This window comes from Entelurus aequoreus, linkage group LG19 (assembly GCF_033978785.1).
Source record: "Entelurus aequoreus isolate RoL-2023_Sb linkage group LG19, RoL_Eaeq_v1.1, whole genome shotgun sequence".
NCBI lineage: Eukaryota > Metazoa > Chordata > Actinopteri > Syngnathiformes > Syngnathidae > Entelurus > Entelurus aequoreus.
Window position 1 is genome coordinate 39133274 of NC_084749.1, and position 21854 is coordinate 39155127.

Consider the following 21854-nt stretch of genomic DNA (forward strand, 5'->3'; position numbering starts at 1 on the left):
GTAACAAAATGTAAAGCCATAGGCTCACACAAGTTCCGTAAATAATCAAAATTTGGAACACAACGTCATAGTTTTCACAGCTTTTTGGTTGTTAGAGGTAGAGAGCGTTTTAAAGTAGAGTTCTAATTATTTTTTAAAGGCAAAAAAAACAGGTTGTGTATTAAGAAACTTACATTTATGAATATAAAACTTAGCCAATAGTATAATGAGGTTGCAAAGGTAAAATTCCTTTTCACATTTTTTTTCATACAGTGTAAATCCAAATAGCACATCTTTTAAAACAAAGCACACATTTGTCATGAATATTGTCCAGGATGAAAAGACAGATGCCCTGTCATAGTGATGGAGGGCTTCCAAAGTCCAAAACAGGTGGTTAACAGTCTCTGGATGCATGTTACATAAGGTGCAGGTAACATCAATGTCCTTCTTGCATCTAACCATCACAGTCTTTACAGGGTAATAACCATGAATGATTTTGAAAGAAATCTCTTTGACTTTGTTCATAAGTACAGTCGTGCTCATAAGTTTAGGGAGAATTTATGATTTCTTGGCCATTCTTCAGAGAATATGAATGATAACACAAAAACCTTTCTTCCACTCATGCTTATGGTTACGGCCAACATCCGGCCCGCTGGAATTTTTTATTTTTTTTGTATCATTATTTTAAATCTGTCTTTTCTAATCCATTTATTGGTGTCCCCTATCCGCTCAGGCAAATCATATTGTCTAAAAATGCATTTTCCCGTATGACTTATATTGTCTTAGCTGTTTTCATGTGATCTGATTGTTACATTCTTATTTCAGAGTCACCACACAGCTGCATGACCATTTCAACAAGGACGGAAGAAACAACCTCTGTATTCATGGAACTTCTCTGCACACAAATATATTGTTTGGAATATTCAATACATTTCACATAGAAACATTGGGAATATTATTTTAAACAGTGTGTTCAAAACAACCTTTTTTGGCTCAGAAAGGTTCCTTATGTCTTATTATTCATATACTTTCAATACTTTTCGTGTGTAATTCCAGACATAGATGTAAACATTAATGAGACAACAATGAACCCACTTGAAAATGATGGCAACTATGGAATAGAAATTTTCACTTCAATTCTGCACTTTATTCAGTGAACAACATGGGAATTATAAGGTTTGTTAAAATGTTTTCTTCACTTGTGCAGTGTATTCTGCGAATTAACGTTTTGTTTAAACATTTTGTAAAAATAAATAATAAGGAACCTGTTATACAGACATGTATGAAGTTACCCACTTTATTATTGCAAATATCAAAATAACACTGCAATACGTTTGTGCTGTAAACATTTATGTTTCTACCATTGAGGTTTTTAAGTTATTTTAAAATACATGTTCTGACTAGTAATGTCATCTAGCCCCCACCACCACACACACTTTGTCAAAATCTCCCCAAACTTGTCCCAAACGTTTGTGCTACACAATGTTTTTGTCTTATGATTATTGTATTTAGGTTAGGGGCTAAGTGTAAGTACAAACCCCGTTTCCATATGAGTTGGGAAATTATGTTAGATGTAAATATAAACGGAATACAATGATTTGCGAATCATTTTCAACCCATATTCAGCTGAATATGCTACAAAGACAACATATTTGATGTTCAAACTGATAAACTTTTTTTTTTTTGCAAATAATCATTAACTTTAGAATTTGATGCCAGCAACACGTGACAAAGAAGTTGGGAAAAGTGGCAATAAATACTGATAAAGTTGAGGAATGCTCATCAAACACTTATTTGGAACATCCCACAGGTGAACAGGCAAATTGGGAACAGGTGGGTGCCATGATTGTGTATAAAAGTAGATTCCATAAAATGTTCAGTCATTCACAAACAAGGATGGGGTGAGGATCACCACTTTGTCAACAAATGCGTGAGCAAATTGTTGAACAGTTTAAGAAAAATCTTTCTCAACCAGCTATTGCAAGGAATTTAGAGATTTCACCATCTACGGTCCGTAATATCATCAAAGGGTTCAGAGAATCTGGAGAAATCACTGCACGTAAGCAGCTAAGCCCGTGACCTTCGATCCCTCAGGCTGTACTGCATCAACAAGCGACATCAGTGTGTTAAGGATATCACCACATGGGCTCAGGAACACTTCAGAAACCCACTGTCAGTAACTACAGTTGGTCGCTACATCTGTAAGTGCAAGTTAAAACTCTCCTATGCAAGGCGAAAACCGTTTGTCAACAACACCCAGAAACGCCATCGGCTTCACTGGGCCTGAGCTCATCTAAGATGGACTGATACAAAGTGGAAAAGTGTTCTGTGGTCTGACGAGTCCACATTTCAAATTGTTTTTGGAAACTGGACGTCGTGTCCTCCGGACCAAAGAGTAAAAGAACCATCCGGATTGTTATAGGCGCAAAGCGGAAAAGCCAGCATGTGTGATGGTATGGGGGTGTATTAGTGCCCAAGACATGGGTAACTTACACATCTCTGAAGGCGCCATTAATGCTGAAAGATACATACAGGTTTTGGAGCAACATATGTTGCCATCCAAGCAACGTTACCATGGACGCCCCTGCTTATTTCAGCAAGACAATGCCTAACCACGTGTTACATCAACGTGGCTTCATAGCAAAAGAGTGCGGGTACTAGACTGGCCTGCCTGTAGTCCAGACCTGTCTCCCATTGAAAATGTGTGGTGCATTATGAAGCCTAAAATACCACAAGGGAGACCCCCGGACTGTTGAACAACTTAAGCTGTACATCAAGCAAGAATGGGAAATAATTCCACCTGAGAAGCTTCAAAAATGTGTCTCCTCAGTTCCCAAACGTTTACTGAGTGTTGTTAAAAGGAAAGGCCATGTAACACAGTGGTGAACATGCCCTTTCCCAACTACTTTGGCACGTGTTGCAGCCATGAAATTCTAAGTTAATTATTGTTTGCAAAAAAAAAACACGTTTATGAGTTTGAACATCAAACATCTTGTCTTTGTAGTGCATTCAACTGAATATGGGTTGAAAAGGATTTGCAAATCATTGTATTCCGTTTATATTTACAGCTAACACAATTTCCCAACTCATATGGAAACGGGGTTTGTATTAACACATTAACTTAAACTATAATTTTAGACCCAAAAAATATTCAGCACAAACAATTGGGACAGGTTTAGGAAGATTTTGAGGAGGTGGGGGGGCTGGATGACATTACCGGTCAGAAAATCTATTTTGGAATAACAACTTAACAGCACAAACACTTTTTTTTACAGCACAAACCAATGGCAGTGTTGTTTTAATATTTGCAATGGTAAGGGGTTTATGCGATAAACTTAAGCCAGGTGTCATACAAGGCATCAGCTTATTTGTTTACATTTTAGCTGTCCAAACAAGTATATGTTAAAAGACAGTTTGGCAAGAATATAAAACGTGCCGTCAAAATAAATGTAAACATCCATCCATGCATCCATTCTCTATCGCTTGTCTCTTTTTTGGGGTCGCGGGGGGTGCTGGAGCCTATCTCAGCTACATTTGGGCAGAAGGCGGGGTACACCCTGGACAAGTCGCCATCTCATCGCATGGCCAACACAGATAGACAGACAACATTCACACTCACATTCACACACTAGGGCAGGGGTGGGCAATTCATTTTTACCGGGGGCCGCATGAGCAACCCGAGCACTGCTGGAGGGCCACACCGACAATATTTCAATTAAATTTTGCTTAAATTATTTTTGATATACCGTAAGATAGATAATAATTATAATAATATTTTCATTTAACCTAACTTTTCTTTATACAAAAGCAGATGGCTTTTGATGGTTCTATTTTTAACACTTTCTTACACAACACTTCCTGATGTATACTTCAATACAAAAATTTAAATTTCTGTCACTTTATCCTGCATCCTATTTGTTGTGAACGTAGCACGCCTGCAAGGTGATTGGCGAAGAAGGAGGAAGCGTTGCTGTTGCGGAAATGAGGAGTGAGGATAGCTGTGCGTGTGGAAAGAACGAGATAAGTTGAGCTGTGTTAGTATAGCTTGCTCAATAAAAGTTTAAAAAGAGCATCAGACTTGGTGTGCACTTCTTCTGGACTCTACAATTGATGTCAGAAGTGGGATGAAATGCCTCCCAGTTCGCCTTGCCATCAAACTTGGGAGTCTTCATTGAGGGCGGGATTCCCCCATGGCAAGCAACGTGCGCTGCACCTGTAGACACTGCCTCTCTCTCTTTCTCTCTCTCTCTCTTTCTCTCTCTCTTTCTCTCTCTCTCTTTGCGGCGAGCTCCTCACGTGGCACGTACCTCCCGATGACGTAGCACACAAACAGTGCAGTATGCGCAAAGTTTGACTTCTGCCACCAATTGTAGCGTCCAGAAGAAGTGCACACCAAGTCTGACGCTCTTTTTAAACTTATATTGAGCAAGCTATACTAACACAGCTCAACTTATCTCGTTCCTTCCACACGCACGTATCCTCACTCCTCATTTACGCAACTCAAGAAGACAACATCAGGTGGTTACACTACATTATTTAAACACAGCAAACTGTGTACCACAAATTAAGCACACGGCTTTACCTTTACTTGGCAGTCCATGTCTTGTTGAAAACACGCCATTCGTCATCTTTTTTTTTTTTTTTTAGCGTCTCGGGATAACCGGGCATCACTTGTCGCTGTGCGCCTTCACTCACAGGACGCACATGAATAACACTTTTCAGAATAAAAGCAGCACAGTTGTATTGCACGCACGACATAGATGTTTTTTTACATTTATTTTGTAATTTGTGATTGCCGCTGCGCACACGAGCATACGTCCACACGGAAGTAATACAAATAACGCTTTTCAAAACAAAAGCAGCACCGTTGTATTGCACACTCGAAATAGATACTTTTTAAAATGTATTTTGTAATTTATGATTGGCCTCACGCGGGCTGGACAAGGACGTACAAAGGGCCGGATGCGGCCCGGGGGCCGCAGAATGCCCAGGTCTGCACTAGGGCCAATTTAGTGTTGCCAATCAACCTATCCCCAGGTGCATGTCTTTGGAGGTGGGAGGAAGCCGGAGGGGAACCCACACAGTCATGGGGAGAACATGCAAACTCCACACAGAAAGATCCCGAGCCCAGGATTGAACTCAGGACTACTCAAAACCTTCGTATTGTGAGGCACATGTACTAACCCGTTCCAACGTGCTTTGTTTTGAAATATTTCTGAGTGAACTGAATTGTGGTGAATCTATACAGGTGAAACTCCAAATATTAAAATATAGTGCAAAGGTTTATATATTCCAGCAATTAGATCAACAATGTGAAATTAATATATGAGATGGGCTCATAACGTGCATCTCAAGATATTTAAAGTCTGCTTTTGATATAGTTTTGATGATTATGGCTTACAATTTATGAAAAACTCATTGAAAAGTTCAGAAAATCTTGGATTTTCAAAAACTGTAAGCCATGAACAACAAAATTATAACAAAATGATCAGGAGCTTTCATTTAAAGCCCATATTAACAACTTGGTCTCTAAGCTTAGGGTAAAGCTTGGTTTCTTTTTTAGAAATAAAAACTGCTTCTCTCTTAAAGTCAGAAAGAAATTGGTGACAGCAACTATCTTGCCTGTAATTGATTATGGAGACGTGCTTCATCTAAATGCCTCCAGTCCTTGGACACTGTTTTTCATTCAGCACTAAGATTTGTTACTGGCTGTCGTAGTCTCACCCACCATTGTCAACTGTATATGAAGTCAGACTTATCTTCATTGAGTGCACGCAGATACACACATTGGCTGACTTTAATTTATAAGGCTCTTTTAGGTTTAATATCTCCATACTTGTGTACTCTGTTACAAAGAAAAAGCAGCTCTTACGCATTACGTTCTAACAATGTGTATGTTTTAACTGTTCCTCATGTACGGACTGAATTTGGCAAAAGAGCTTTTGGCATTGCTGCCCCTATGGCATGGAATGAATTGCAGACGAAACTGAAACTTACAGAACTACTTCCATTTGGAGCCTTCCGTTCTGTCCTGAGGGACAAACAGCGAGAGACGTTTGCACAGTGCCTGTGTTTTTAAAGATGTAAATCTCTGTTGTTTTACACTTCTCTTATGTATTTTAAAATGTATGTCTTAATGTATTTATTTTGAAACTGCTCTGTGACATGTGCTGTTGACCTCTTGGCCAGGTCACCCTTGTGAAAGAGATCTTGATCTCAATGGGTTTTCTTATCTGGTTAAATAAAGGTTCTAAAAGCTTGACATACTTTACTGGGTATGTAATGAGTTCATCGCATGTTAGTATAACATTTTAAATTGAATTGCTGAAATGAGTAGACCTTCACACAATGTTCAGATTTTTCAAGTTTCGCCTGTATAAAAATACATCAGTTATATTGCATATGGTATTCAGAAAAGAAACAAATAACTCTCATTCTGAAGACAGCTAACAAATATGTAACTTTTTTCAAAAAAACAGACTGAGACAAGAAGATGGGTAAGGACAGTGAAATTGCGATACAGACTGGAGTTTTCAGAGCGTGACATGTTTATGCCCTGCCAAGCCCATATGTGTTTCCTAACGCAAAGTCAAACTTGTCCTTGAACAATTTGTAAGAAACATGAAGTGGCAAATTAATGCAGTTAATGCATGTGTTGGCAAGAGGGAACATTGATGTAGAGAAACCATTGTCTTCTTTGTGAATGAACTGCATAGAATGAGTTGTAAAGGCCAATATCTTTTGTAGTTTGGATGGCCCTTCTTCTTCTGTAAAAAACAAAAATATTATCAGTGGTAGTTTGTCCAATAAATGTGTATGTGAATCATATATAAAGGAATTATCAGCTGATACCAAATCAACTGTCCAGTAAGAGTATTTCACTTCTTAAAAGTCATAGCGTATAAAATCTGAAGGCCTCCTATGGCAGTACATTTACAACAGGTCTTTCAACAATTACAGGTTGCTTTGTGATAATGCTGTAACAAAGGATGATACACAACAAACATATACATCAATTTATTTAATAAATAAACAAAGGGTGTCCAAAGTGCAGCTCAGGTTGGCATGCAACATATTGTCAGAAAAAAAATGTAAAAAAAAAAGAAAAAAAAGAGCAAAAGGACGTAACATAATTAGAAAAAAGCTAAAAAATATATTACCAACAAATCAGGTGTGTCTAAAGTTTTAAAGGTCAAAGCATGCAGGCACGATTTTGTATTGTTTTTATTATTTTAATTTTATTTAAAAAAAAAGAAGAAATGCCATCCATCCATTTTCTACCGCTTGTCCCTCTCGGAGTCCATTAACAGTTATTGTGTATCAAAACCTGGTGTTGGCTTTGTGTTTTGATTGACAAATTGTAATATTATTTAGTTATAAGTATCAAAATGTCAGCTTTTTCTCATCACATTATGCCATTTTGCTTTCTTTCTTTCATTTTTATGGTTATTTTTTCCAAAATATGTTGCAGGTCTTCAAAACTCAAGCTGAGGGCCACAAATGACTCCTTGGCCGCACTTTGGACACCTCTGTAATAACTAATAACAGTACACTTTGTCACCTATAACACAAAGCTGACAAGTTTTGTCTTAAAATGCAATATCTGTTTTTGGCATTGTTTTTGTTTTACAAAATCAAAAAAATTATATCAAAATGATACTTTGACTTCCGTTATGCCCTTGGTAGAAGAAGTTTGGACAACCGTGCACTAAACCATTAATTACCTTCTGCATCTTGGAGATAGTCCGTCCAGAAAGTTACAACCATCTCCTCAGATCCTTCTGCAGAGACAAATTCTAAAAAAGATCATCCATCTCGTCAGCAGTAAGTGTTTTTGGCTCATAACAGAACAGGGGTCGAAAGCTGTCTGGATGTCGCCTTATTTGGTCCAGAACCCCAAGAGTTTTCAGTCCTTCACAGAATCTGTACAAACAACACAGTAATTGTACAATCCATAATTCGCCTATACACTGTCAAATTGTCTCTTGGTTTTATACAAACATAATAGGTTTTGTGAAGCTAGTCTTACACCTGTACAACAATTAATATTGAATACCTCTGAAATGGACCTTGAACCCCGTGGATGACCTGGAACATGACAATGTCCTGTACCAGGAGATCCTTGTCTTTTATGGACCGCCTAGGCCTCAGACATCCTGCTTTGGCCAAGTAGTCAAGCAGAGATGTATTTGACTGCTCAAGGTCCTCAAGGGTTGTACTTTCAAACACCTAGTATCACAAGAAGCAGCAAGATAACTTGTTATGGAAGTTTCTTATTAGTCTTTTAACTTATTACCAAGAACCCAGACACTAACAGTTCATAGCGGTGCAATTTTTTTTCACACATTGCTACAATACAATAAAAAAGAAAAAAAAAAATGCTCTTTTGGAGCCAGACGGTTGAATAGTGGTGGCATTCAAATGACAACATTCCTGTATAGTAAAATTGGGCTGATATTTGTTTTCTAACTGTAAAACAATAAAGTAACCTTTTAAAAATATACAAATCATAAATCAGTATCTGTGATGAGGTGGCGACTTGTCTAGGGTGTACCCCGCCTTCCGCCCGATTGTAGCTGAGATAGGCTCCAGCGACCCCCCCCCCCCCCCCCCCCGACCCAAAAAGGGACAAGCGGTAGAAAATCCTCAATCTCGTTACCCTGCGTAATGACAATAAAGCTGATTCTGATTCTGATTCTGAAAATGGATGGATGGATGGATGAATCAGTATAAAATTTAAACGCTATCAACTGACATTTTTCCTTTTTCCAAAAGTTCTGTGTCAGCTATGTCTTTTAGTTTTGGGTTTGCTCAACCACTGACCAGAAGAGAAAATACTGTTGGCGAGAGGAAGTTTGGTGGTGGACCGCCATGCACCAAGCCCACTTCAATGGCTCTGCCAGCAAAGTAGTACCAGTCTTCTCTTAGAGCTGCAAAACAATGGCATAAAAAGGAAATACCACATTTTAGCAAACAAAAACTGTCTGGTAATTAAAAGCTGAATCTCCAATTACCAATCGAACAAAATCAGCAATATAATTTTGCTAAGTCCAGGTGAACATTTTTTTATTTATTTTTTTATTTAGCCTTTATTTATCCAGGTAAAAATCCCATTGAGATCAAGGATCTCTTTTCCAAGGGAGACCTGGCCAAGAGGGCAGCAGCAAGGTTACATTAAAAAACAGTAAACAAATACATAAAACATCACATTTACAACATTAAAACTTGCTCACATGACACATGTGCATACAGACAAGGTGGACTGCAATCCTTTCACAGAAGCTTTAAAGGCCTACTGAAATGAATTTTTTTTATTTAAACGGGGATAGCAGATCTATTCTATGTGTCATACTTGATCATTTCGCGATATTGCCATATTTTTGCTGAAAGGATTTAGTATAGAACAACGACGATAAAGATTGCAACTTTTGGTATCTGATAAAAAAAAGGCTTGCACCTACCGGAAGTAGCGTGACGTAGTCAGTTGAACATATATGCAAAGTTCCCTATTGTTTACAATGATGGCCGCATGAAGTGAGAGAGATTCGGACCGAGAAAGCGACAATTTCCCCATTAATTTGAGCGAGGATGAAAGATTTGTGGATGAGTAAAGTGCAAGTGAAGGACTAGTGGGGAGTTGAAGCTATTCAGATAGGGAAGATGCTGTGAGACCCGAGGGTGACCTGATATTCAGCTGGGAATGACTACAACAGTAAATAAACACAAGACATATATATACTCTATTAGCCACAACACAACCAGGCTTATATTTAATATGCCACAAATTAATCCTGCATAAAAACACCTGCGTGTTTGTTATGCTAGCTCCTAGCTCCTCTGCTAGCTCCTAGCTCCATAGAACACGCCAATACAATTCAAACACCTGATCAACACACACAATCACTCAGCCCAAAAGACAGTTTACCTAACCCAAGGTTCATAAAGCTTATATATTTTTAAAAAGTTACGTACGTGACGCGCACATACGGTCAAGTTATCGAATGTTTAGCAGCCAAGGCTGCATACTCACGGTACCTGATATTCAGCTGGGAATGACTACAACAGTAAATAAACACAAGACATATATATACTCTATTAGCCACAACACAACCAGGCTTATATTTAATATGCCACAAATTAATCCTGCATAATAACACCTGCGTGTTTGTTATGCTAGCTCCTAGCTCCTCTGCTAGCTCCTAGCTCCATAGAACACGCCAATACAATTCAAACACATGATCAACACACACAATCACTCAGCCCAAAAGACCGTTCACCTAACCCAAGGTTCATAAAGCTTATATATTTAAAAAAAGTTACGTACATACGCAAAAAAAAGCCAAAGCTGCATACTCACAGTAGCACGTCTGCGTCTTTGTCATCCAAATCAAAGTAATCCTGGTAAGAGTCTGTGTTGTCCCAGTTCTCTACAGGCGTCTGTGTATCCAAATCAAAAGTCCTCCTGGTTAGAGTCTCTGTTATCCGAGTTCTTCCATCTTGACTGCATCTTTCGGGAATGTAAACAAAGAAGCGCCGGCTGTGTACTGTTGTGGCTGACTACGTTCGAAAAATACGTCCATTTCGCACCGACAACTTTCTTCTTTGCTTGCTTGGCTTCCTTCTCCATAATGCAATGAACATGATTGAAACAGATTCACGAACACAGATGTCCAGAATACTGTGGAATTATGAAATGAAAACAGAGCTTTTTCATATCGGCTTCAATGTGGAAGGCATACCCGTGTTCGCCGGGCTACGTCACGCGCATACGTCATCCGCAGAGGCGTTTCGAACCGGAAGTTTAGCGGCAAATTTAAAATGTCACTTTATAAGTTAACCCGGCCGTATTGGCATGTGTTATAATGTTAAGATTTCATCATTGATATATAAACTATCAGACTGCGTGGTCGGTAGTAGTGGGTTTCAGTAGGCCTTTAAACTCATTCAATGTAACAAGGGTTTGATGTTTAATATTCGATTATAGGTTATTCCAAGCCTTCGGTGCTGAAAACCTAAATGCTTTCTTGCCCAGTTCAGCTCTTACTTTGGGGACGACAAATTGCAGAACATTCATTGAACGAAGATTGTGACTTCCTTGTTTGTTTGTTAAAAAAAAGACAGATAAGATGGAGTGATACCCAGAATGGTTTTGTAGATGAAAACATACCAATGATTGAGGCGTCGAGCACATAAAGATGTCCAGTTAACCATTGAGTATAATACGCAATGGTGAGTAAGGGGAGCTCAGTTGGTGATGAATCTCAGTGCACCGTGGTACACACTATCCAGCTTGTGGAGACCGCCAGCAGTAGCATTCATGTACAACACATCTTCATAGTCAATAACAGGTAAAAAGGTTGTTTCCACCAATTTCTGTTTCACAGTAAAAGAAAAGCAAGACTTGTTTCTATAATAAAATCCCAGTAAAAGTTTCAGTTTTTTTACAACATACTGAATGTGCTTCTTAAAATTCAAGTGGTCATCAATTACAAATCCTAAATATTTAAAAGCAGATACTAACATAATTTGTTGCCCATTTCTTGTTAAAATGTTCTCACACAGTGCTGATCTTACAGTTTTTGATGTGGTAAAGAACATACACTTTGTTTTCTCTGCATTTAAAACCAGTTGAAGATAGTTCTACTTGTGAGGTAATTTGCAAACCATCCAACTGCTTGCTGAGAAAAACCAATAGCTGAAAGACGTTTGATTAAAATGACATGTTCAACAGTATCAAATGCCTTTGAAAAGTCAATAAAGCGGGACACAGCATTGCTTCTTGTCAAGAGCTTCAGTTACATCATTTATAAACTTCATAGCAGCAGTAACAGTACTGTGATTTCTGCGAAAACCTGACTGAAATGGTGACAGAATAAAGTTGGTGTCCAAAAAGTCTTTTATCTGTTCACTGATAAGGGATTCAAGCACTTTTGCCAGAACAGAGAGTTTAGAGATTGGTCTGTAATTATTTAGATTACTAGGATCACATCCTTTTAATAGGGGGATTACAAGGGCAGATTTCCAATCCAAAGGGATTTTATTTGAAATTAGAGTTAGTTAGTTAAAAATGTGAGTCAGTGGTTCAGCTATAATTTCAGCTGCCAACTTTAAAAAGAGCGACTCTAACTTATCTGAGCCAGCTGTCTTTCTAGGTTTAAGTTGTTTTAGAGCCCTCATGACCTCTGTTGTGGTAAAAGGCGTAAAGTTAAAAACCTGGGTATTTTCAATGGTTTTTTCCTGAGTTAGCGGAACTTCAGTAGAGTTGTCAGAATTATAAAGAAAACCAGAGGAAATAAAATGATTATTAAAATGACTACCCATTTCTCTTCTGTAACTTACTCTGACACGATCAACAAGTATACTAGGTGGGAGATTGACTGAATTACAGCAGCCGGACAAAGATTTGATGATTTTCCAAAACTTATTTGGGTGTTTAAGGTTTTCAGTTGTTGTGGAGAAATACAATTCTGATTTGACTTTCCGAAGGAGAGAGGTAAATTGATTTCTTAATTGTCTAAAATTCAACCAATCTGCTTCTAACCCTGACTTGCGTGCCCTGGCCCAAGCAGCATTACGCTCATGCAATACATCTGACAGGTCCGATGTAAACCACTGATTGTCACGTCCTTTAGCCCAAAATTTTCTAAAAGGGGCATGTTTGTTCACTATACTCAAGAAGTTTTTGTGAAAATATTTCCAAGCCAGTTCAACGTTATCAAAAAGAGCAATTATATCCCAATTAAAAAGATGCAAGTCATGTAAAAAAAGCTTGCGTCTCAAATAATTTCATATTACGTTTTTCAACAAGACGTGGCTTGCTTTTAGGAATCCTTGTGTCTCGCACTACTGCAATCACACAATGATCACTCACATCATTAGAAAAAACACCCAATGCAACAAATTTAAAGGGCATATTTGTTAGAATTAAGTCAATGAGTGTAGCTTTTTGAGGGCATTTAGGATTAGGTCTTGTAGCTGAGTTAATTAATTGTGTTACATTTGGAGATTCACACTGTGCTTTTGTGACACCCACAAAAAGTTGTTATTGTGTATTGTTATAATTTGTTTTGATAATATTCATGTGAATACTATTTAATGGTGACACTAGGATCCCAACAGATTGCTAAACAACAGCTAACTACTGACAGTAGGGGGCAGTGTAGGTCTGTTTCACCGTGGGAGTCTCCTGTACACTGACGTACTTCCGCCCAAACTTCACAATCCTGTGGAATTTGGGAAAGCGACAACACGTTTCAATGTGTGATCCTTGTGTCCATACTGCAGGTTAGTAATGACCTTAAAGCAGCTATATTTGAAACACAAATAATTTCGTGATAAAAGTGCAGTCACTGAGCTTTAGTTTGATGTGAGGATGATGACGTTTGGTGTTCGTTTTGGGACATTGTAATGTAATGCAAAGTGGGCTGCTGCAGTTTATTTTTCTATTAATATTTTTGTAATCACTTCTGTAAAAGTGACAAGTGCAATGAGCCTAAATGTGTACAATATGAGTTTGTTTTTGTATTATAACTTTCTATATTGTTTATTGGTCCAGTTCTGCCAATGTGGTTAGCATTAGCCACTGTCTGCTTTCTGTAAGCACTGTAGTGGTGCAGCTACTCACACGTGGGCTTTGCCAAAGCTATGTAGTGATACTACAATGATGTAGTATCAATTGTAGTAACAGTTTTATGCTGGAAATGAAAATGAGAGATATTGATGAAGAGAACAAATGATGTAAAATGAGAATGGTGTTATGTGTTATGTACCGTATTTTCCGCACCATAAGCCACCCCGTGTTGTAAGGCGCACCTTCAATGAATGGCATATTTCAAAACTTTGTTTACCTATTAGCCGCCCCGTGTTATTAGCCGCACCTACGCTACGCTAAAGGGAATGTCAAAAAAACAGTCAGATAGGTCAGTCAAACTTTAATAATATATTACAAACCAGCATTCTAACAACTCTGTTCACTCCCTAACTGTAATGTGCAAATGTGCAATCACAAAAATAGTAACACTCAAAATAGTGCAGAGCAATAGCAACATCAATAACTCAACGTTGCTCATACGTTAGTGTCACACAACACACAAAATAAACATTTAAAGCTCACTTTCTGAAGTTATTACTCATCCACAAATCCCTCGAATTATTCTTCTTCGGTGTGCTTCACTTGTTTTTTGACACCATCGATGATGTGGACGCGCATGCAGTCATAGATCAACAGGGACGGAGCTGCGTGAAAAAAGTCACCCGGTCCCTTCGCTCATCTTTTCTTCATCCATCCATCCTTTCGAGTTAGCTTTTATGATGGCGCCGGCTGGAAAGTTCTCTTTTGGCAAGGTCTTCCTTTCGAATATGACCGTGTGTGGAAGTTTCTGGCCGTTAGCATGGCAAGCTAGAACCACAGTAGGACGACTTCTCATTCCCTGTGGTGTGAATATTCACCGTACGTGTTCCCGTTGTATCCACAGTGCGGTTCACATGAATATCAAAAGTCAGTGGAACCTTGTACGCGTGTCTCTTAGTAGGAGACATTTTGTGGTCTTTACAGAAACACACAAATGAAATGAAACGTAATATCCGCGTGCTTCTTCTTCTACGGGGGCGGGTGCTCACCTTGGCGGTTGCTTACAGTAGAAGAAGAAGCGCTTCCTCTTCTATGGGGGCGGTTGCTTACCGTAGAAGAAGAAGCGCTTCCTCTTTTACGGGGAAAAAAGATGGCGGCTGTTTACCGTAGTTGCGAGACCTAAACTTTATGAAAATAAATATTAATATTAATCCATATATAAGGCGCACCGGGTTATTAGCCGCAATGTCAGCTTTTGAGAAAAATTGTGGTTTTTTAGGTGCGGCTTATGGTGCGGAAAATACGGTAGTGTGAATTTGAATAATGACAGAATGATTGTTATATTGATTATTATTGTGATAATACAAAAATATGAACATTGAAAAGACAATGGAAAAAAACTAAAGAAAGAGACAGAATATATTTTGTGTGGTTCAATAAATGATAAATAAATTGGTTATACTTGTATAGCGCTTTTCTACCTTCAAGGTACTCAAAGCACTTTGACAGTATTTCCACATTCACCCATTCACACACACATTCACACACTGATGGCGGGAGCTGCCATGCAAGGCGCTAACCAGCAGCCATCAGGAGCAAGGGTGAAGTGTCTTGCCCAAGGACACAACGGACGTGACTAGGATGGTAGAAGGTGGGGATTGAACCCCAGTAACCAGCAACCGTCCGATTGCTGGCACGGCCACTCTACCAACTTCGCCACGCCGTAAATAAAAACACAATCCTGTGGAATTTGGGAAAGCGACAACACGTTTCAATTTGTGATCCTTGTGTCCATACTGCAGGATAACTATAAGCTGTAACCAGGTACCCAAGCCGGGACCTGTAACACTTTCAAAGAGTCAGACACAGATGTGAGCCAGTCCCAGTTCAAATCACCAACCATCACTATTACATTGTATTTCAGTTGAGACAGAAGCTTCACAAGAGTAGATAGGGAATTACTAGGGGCAGATGGAGGCCTATAACACCCCACTACCATTATGTGGTGATTTCTAGCTAATTCAATTTCAAGTGCTAACAGTTCAAGTTCTTTACACACTGATTCAGAGAGCACTAATTAAACATCAAACCTCTGCTTAATATATATGGCCACTCCACCACCTTTTCTTTGTCGGTCAGTACGATAGACAGTATAGCCATGAATGTAAATATCTTAGCCATGAATGTAAATATCTTTATCAAGCGCAGATTGTTTAAGCCAAGTTTCAGATAAGACTACAATATCAGCATTTGTTGGGTTTATCCAGATCTTTATCATATCAAGTTTAGGGAGTAAACTCCGAACATTGATATGAATAATCCCAAGACCAGATCTAGTTTTAAAATCCGCAGGTGTAAAACATTGTGTAGGTGTATCAGGGCCTGGATTAGTCTCAACATTTCCTGAGAGCAATAACAATACTATTACTAAACATTTGCGCTTAAAGTTACCATCTTTTCAGTCTGTCTTTATTCTGTGAAAGTAAGTGCTCATAATAGGGGAGGATGCAGTAATGTTGACGTGATCTCTCAAAACCAGGAAACAATAAGAATGAATGGACACTACCATACTATGCAGCCATTTTGTTTTGTCCAAAGTCACAGAAATCTTCAACTGAGATAAGGCTGAGGTTATTTTGTAGCTGTCACTATGATTAAATGTCAAATTATCAAAGTTGTCATCTTGAAGTAGCATAGCTTGTGAGGGGGGGTGACCAGACCCATTTGGGACACCAGTAAAACCACACAAAAGTATAAAACACAATATAATGATTTGTGACATAGTGAGAGAAGAAGTTCCACTTGTTTTACCACTTTTGACGATGTTAGCAGACAGGGCTGAAGGCTAACAACCAAGGCTGATGGGTGGAAGCCCGTAGACGAAACCAATGGCTGGAGGCAAACAGCAGGCCGATGGTGGAGGGATAGCAGCAGGCAGGTCGATGTTGGAAGGTTAGCAGGCAGGCTGATGGTGGAAGGCTGGCAGCAGGCAGGCCGATGGTGGAAAGCTAGCAGCAGGCAGGCCGATGGTGGAAGGCTAGCAGCAGGCAGGTCGATGGTGGAAGGCTAGCAGCAAGCAGGCCGATGTTGGAATGGCTAGCAGCAAGCAGGCCGATGTTGGAATGGCTGGCAGGCAGGCAGGCCGATGTTGGAAGGTTGGCAGGCAGGCAGGCCGATGGTGGAGGGTAGAGCAGCAAGCAGGCCGATGGTGGAAGGCTAGCAGCAGGCAGGCCGATGGTGGAATGGCTAGCAGCAAGCAGGCCAATGTTGGAAGGTTAGCAGCAGGCAGGCCGATGGTGGAATGGCTAGCAGCAAGCAGGCCGATGGTGGAATGGCTAGCAGCAAGCAGGCCGATGGTGGAAGGCTAGCAGCAGGCAGGCCGATGGTGGAATGGCTAGCAGCAAGCAGGGCAGGCCGATGTTGGAAGGTTAGCAGGCATGCAGGCAGGCCGATGATGGAATGGCTAGCAGCAAGCAGGCCGATGTTGGAATGGCTAGCAGCAAGCAGGCCGATGTTGGAATGGCTAGCAGGCAGGCAGGCAGGCCGATGGTGGAAGGCTAACAGCAGGCAGGCTGATGGTGGAAGGCTAGCAGCAGGCAGGCTGATGGTGGAATGGCTAGCAGCAAGCAGGCCGATGTTGGAAGGTTAGCAGGCAGGCCGATGGTGGAAGGCTAGCAGCAGGCAGGCCGATGGTGGAATGGCTAGCAGCAAGCAGGCCGATGGTGGAAGGGCTAGCAGCAAGCAGGCCAATGGTGGAAGGCTAGCAGCAGGCAGGCCGATGGTGGAATGGCTAGCAGCAAGCAGGCCGATGGTGGAAGTCTAGCAGCAAGCAGGCCGATGGTGGAAGGCTAGCAGGCAGGCCGAGGTTGCTAGCTGTCTGCTACTGCTACCTGAACAGGTGGATTATAGGTAGGTCAAAGTCTATGGCAATCCAGTGACATTTGATGAGAAACTATACACCAGAAATCCCACTCTGCAGAGAATTTGTTTATCTTGCAGAGTACCACTCATTCAGACTAAAAATAATTAAAATCTCAAACATAAAAACACAAAAACTCAGACCTCAGGTAAGAACACACTGAACACAGAATAGACATGGCTGCCATCTTGAAAAATACTGACTGTTCCTTTTTAGCTGACTATCCAAATTCAGTAACTGAATGTAACAGTAAATAAATGGCTCACATTATGAATAAAAGCCAGGCATTACCAGTGCTGTCAAGAGCCAAGTTCATTTGTTGTACTTATCCTTCAAACATGGGTGACCTGGCAAAATTCTCCATCAGCAGCTTTAGGAATTCCCTTCTTGGTCCTCCTAAATCCACTCCTTCTTCACTCTACCCATGTCATCCGAGAAATTAACACTGATGGTCAGATTGGGGTCGTAAGATATCCTTTGGAAGCCTCCCATACAGCAGAATGATTTATATTGAATTTGCACTGCCTCTTTGTGCTAATTTTGCTCGACAGCTGCAGCAGTATTTCTTGAACCGGGACCTTTTCTGCACTAGAACACAAAATCAAAAATAAAAGATTAGACAGCAATTTGTATTTGGTGAACATTTTAAAGTAGGCAAGCATTTAACCCCAAACTTGGATGGGATAATGTGAGGGATATTGATTTCATATCACTTATGAGATCACATTATTCTTGAGCGTTATTCTGATGACTCAAACTCACAGACTGTGTGTGCTACTCACATTTGACTCTCCATACTGGCAACTATTGCTTGATGTAATTCCTCGTCATCTGAAGAGTTAGGCGGAAGAGTAGCCACAAGTGACAAATATGATGCATAGTCACCATCATTATCCGTTGTGCCAGTGTTCCAATCATGTCTTGCAAGGCAGCCTCCATCATCACCACTAGTGCCAGGGTTCCCATCGTCTCTTGCAAGGCAGCAACCTCCATCATCACCACGACTGCTGACAGTGCGATTGGCGCTATAGCTGTCTTCATGACCAGTGCTAGTTCCAGGCTTGCCATCTCCATCACGACTTCTCGTATTGTGATACGGAGCATTCCTCGTTGCTCTAGACTTGGTAGCAGCCCTGGTGGTGACATTACTGCTAATGTTTGTGTGACTCTGAGGACCATCAACTTCAAAACAATCCTCATCGCTGCCCTTAAATGCACGCATGTTTAATGTAGATCCGGTAGAACGGTCATTTTCTTCCTCGAAGTCAGTCTTAAACAGAGAAAGAAAAATATGTTTCTTTTTTTATTATCATATTTAGCACAATTTTTTGAAGTGGTAAAAAGCAAAGCAAATCCCAAACGTACTAAAAGGGTCCTTGATGGTCTCACATACAAGGCTTTGGTTTTAAAGACCTTGTGAATAAGCATTCCATTCAGCTCCTGACCACTCTGAAGCTTAGGGCAGTGGGGCACACCCGCTTATTGCCACAGGCCATGAGAAATTGGAGGCTAGAAAGAAGATGGGGGGGCGGCGTGGCGAAGTTGGTAGAGTGGCCATCGGAGGGTTGCTGGTTACTGGGGTTCAATCCCCACCTTCTACCATCCTAGTCACATCCGTTTTGTCCTTAGGCAAGACACTTCACCCTTGCTCCTGATGGCTGCTGATTAGCGCCTTGCATGGCAGCTCCCGCCATCAGTGTGTGAATGTGTGTGTGAATGGGTGAATGTGGAAATACTGTCAAAGCGCTTTGAGTACCTTGAAGGTAGAAAAGCGCTATACAAGTATAACCCATTTATCATTTATTTATACTACAACAATTACAACAACAACAAAAGCTTTAGGCTATGTAGCTAAACAGTGTGTTCATTGTTAGTCATTTTTATTATTGTGAGTGTAGGGCACACTTGGCTTCTTGTGTCTGACCGAATCAAGTAGATTATAAAACAAATGCTGAGCAAATGATTGTAATAATCATGACTGCACTTTTTTTTATAATAAAGATAAAAAATACATTATTATAATATGTTACAAAGAGAGTAGAAAAAATGGACATTTACCTGAAATTGTTTGGAATGTGCTCACCAAAGCCATCCCTGATGCGTTCTAACACAGTCTGGTGGTCCCAATCCTTCTGGAATTCAACGGCACAGAGGATGTGTCCATGTTTGTGTAACAATCCAAGATGGCCGACAGCACTGTCTTTTGTTTGTCTGCTTGTCAAAGCGGTCTGAATTTGTATCTGTTTTAGTCTCTTTTTTAGCCGATTTAAGTAAATTGTACTAGTTTTAAGTGTAACAATTGATGAATGAAGGCTTACTTCCAAAAAGTGGCATTTCTGACTGCTTTTGTTGGATTTGGAAATCTGGAGGCCTTTGACCTGCTGAAGCCGGGAGATGTTTTGATGGCTGACATTTTGGCCTTCCACCTGCCACAGCCTGGATCTATCCTGGCCCCAGCTTGGCCTTCTGTTGCTTGCAGACTGGGTCTGCTAGCTTCAAACTGGATCTGCTAGCTTCATCCTAGCCTTTCATTGCCTACAGATTGGATCTTCTAGCTTCATCTTTGCCTTCCATCTGCCACAGTCTGGATCTATCCTAGTCTCAGCTTGGCCTTCCACTACCTACAGTCTGGGTCGACTACCTTCATCTTGGCCTTCCATCTGCCACAGCCTGGATCTATCCTTGCCCCAGCTTGGCCTCTCACTGCCTACAGACTGGGTCTGCTAGCTTCATCTTGGCCTTCCATCTGCCACAACCTGGATCTATCCTAGCCTCAGACTGACTAAGGCTGGGCCTCTGCTAGCCTTAGCTTGGCCTTCCAACTATTGTAGCCTGAACATCGGAACTTTGAATATTGGACCTGGGTAGGTAGTAAAACAATTTAACAATGGCTTTGACAAAAGCTCTCTATTTAATATTAATGCTTTTTGCTGGACTTGTTTTCTGCAATTGTAGTGGGATACCTGACCCCACCTTTAACGGCATACCTTTAACTCTACAGAACGCAATAACAATCACCTGGTCCTTTGAAACTACAGAATTTACACAAAGGTTATTAATATCCACATGTGGGTCAGTCCTAAATAATTCTAACCAGCTTCATTTATGGTGTATTTCTGTGTTAAACAGATGTTTTTCTCCTTCTGAAATTACTAATTTTGACATTGTGAAGCCAAGTAATGTTGTCATTGGATTACCTTGCCATATGAAACGGAAAATCTTTTTATTGCTCTTACTTCTGCTTTTAGGCAATCTGCAACCAAATCCAGGCCAAGCTTTATACAACATCAGTACTCCTGATGAATTTAGAGCTAGGTCAGGTCTTGGTTTAATTCATTCAAATATTAGAAGTATACTGCCAAAATTAGATTTAGTCAAAATCTGGATTCAAACAACCAATGCAGATATATTTGTCTTTTCAGAAACCTGGCTAAGTAAAGCAGTCTCTGACAAGGACATTGCTATAAATGGTTATAATGTCTTCCGATGCGATCGCCCTCGAAAAGGTGATGGAGTGGCTATGTATATAAAAAATAAATTTAATGTTACCTTATTATCATCACTGTCAATCACTAAACAATTTGAAATCCTTGCCCTGCAGCTTGAATTCTCGCATAGCCAACCTCTCGCAATTGTAGGGTGTTATAGACCTCCCTCTGCCTCCACTGAAGCCCTTGCCTCTCTTGAATCCTTTATGAGTAGGTTAAATGCTAGTGAACTTCTCTTGGTTGGTGATTTAAATTTTGACTGGTTGACTTCCTCTTCTGATAACCTTAAAGCTGTATGCAACTCACTGAATTTAACTCAATTAATCACTTCCCCAACTCGACCCAATACTAAAAACTCCTCAAAATCATCTTTACTTGATCTAATTCTAACCAACGCTCCCCATAAGTACACTGGTACTGGGGTGTTTGCCAATGACTTGAGTGATCATTGTACAATTGCAGCTGTAAGAAACTGCAAGGTATCAAAATCAAAACCCATTAATACATGCAAAAGAGATATTAAAATCTTTTGCCTCCCAGTTTTTATATACGACCTAGATGCCTTTCAGTGGAACAGAGTTGCTTTAATTGATGATATTGAGATAGTTTATAACGAATTTCAACGTATAGTCAATAAACATGCTCCCTTTCGAAAATTTAGAGTTAAAGGTCGAAATAATCCCTGGTTTTCCTCTGCAATTGGAAACCTCAAAGAGAGAGACGTTGCTTGGGCCAGGGCTCGAAAAACAAAGACAGAGGTTGACTGGTTTAGCTTTTGCCAGCTAAGAAATAAATGTACTTTGCTTGTTAAGAGAGCCAAGTCTGATTTTTACCTGCATAAATGCAAAAAACATATAAATAACCCAAAATTTTTTTGGCAAACCATAAAAGCTTCATG

At 40.1% G+C, this 21854-nt stretch overlaps 1 pseudogene; it reads right to left on the reverse strand.

Moving 5' to 3' along the window:
- Positions 1–5939: 5939 nt before the first annotated feature.
- Positions 5940–19881, reverse strand: LOC133634968 (G2/M phase-specific E3 ubiquitin-protein ligase-like; annotated as a pseudogene).
- Positions 19882–21854: the final 1973 nt, after the last annotated feature.